Here is a 1,045-nt window from a genome sequence, read left to right as displayed (position 1 = left end):
AAAAAATCCAAAAATATTTCTTGTTTGAGTCTAGTGTTTCATTTTAAGTTTAGTGTCAATTGCATGTTTTTGTTCTTTTTGCATTCATGCATGCGTCTTCATTAATCTTCAAGCTGTTCTTGATGATTTCTTACTCTGATCTTTGAATTCTCTTGACTTGAGTGTTTATGTGTCTCATATGCATTCGCATTAGTGTCAGTAGTATACAAACTGCTAAGTTTGGTGTCTTGCATGCATTGTTATTTGATCTTAGTTGCATTTTGATTATTCCTCATTATTAAAAATCCAAAAAAAATCTTAATTTGCATCTTTTCAAGTCAATAATACAGAGAATTGAAGACTCAGAACATACTACAGAGGAATTACACAGAAAAAGCTGGGCGTTAAAAACACCCGGTGAAGAAGGAAAACTGGCATTTAAACGCCAGCCAGGGTGCCTGGCTAGGCGTTTAACGCCCAAAAGGGGTGAGTTTTGGGCGTTAAACGCCAGAATGTGCACCATTCTGGGCGTTTAACGCCAGGATGGCACAAGAGGGAAGATTTTGTTTTCAATGCAAATTTTTTTCAAGTTTTCAAAATCTTTTCAAAATCAAATCTTTTTCAAATCATATCTTTTCAATCAAATCTTTTTCAAATTCAATTTCTTTCAATTTTCAAAGATACTTGCTATCAATTAATGATTTGATTCAACATTTCAAGTATGTTGCCTTTTCTGTTGAGAAAGGTTTAATGTTTGGATCATATCTTTTCTTGATAACCAAGTCATTAATTTTCAAAATCACATTTTTTTAAAATGTTTTTCAAATCATATCTTCTCAATCACATCTTTTTAAAACCAATCATATCTTCTTAACCACATCTTTTTCAAAATAACTTTCAATCAAATCTTTTTGATTTCTAATTTCAAATTCTTTTTCAAAAAATCACTTGATTTCTTTCCCACTTTTATTTTCGAAAATCAATTAGTATTTTTCAAAATGTTTTCAAAATCTTTTACTTGATTTTCGAAAATTACTTCCCTTCTTCTCACATCCTTCTATTTATG

This window comes from Arachis duranensis, chromosome 1, assembly GCF_000817695.3.
Source record: "Arachis duranensis cultivar V14167 chromosome 1, aradu.V14167.gnm2.J7QH, whole genome shotgun sequence".
Classification (NCBI taxonomy): Eukaryota; Viridiplantae; Streptophyta; class Magnoliopsida; order Fabales; family Fabaceae; genus Arachis; species Arachis duranensis.
The sequence above is the reverse complement of the archived record's forward strand: the minus strand, read 5'-3'. Positions refer to the sequence as shown.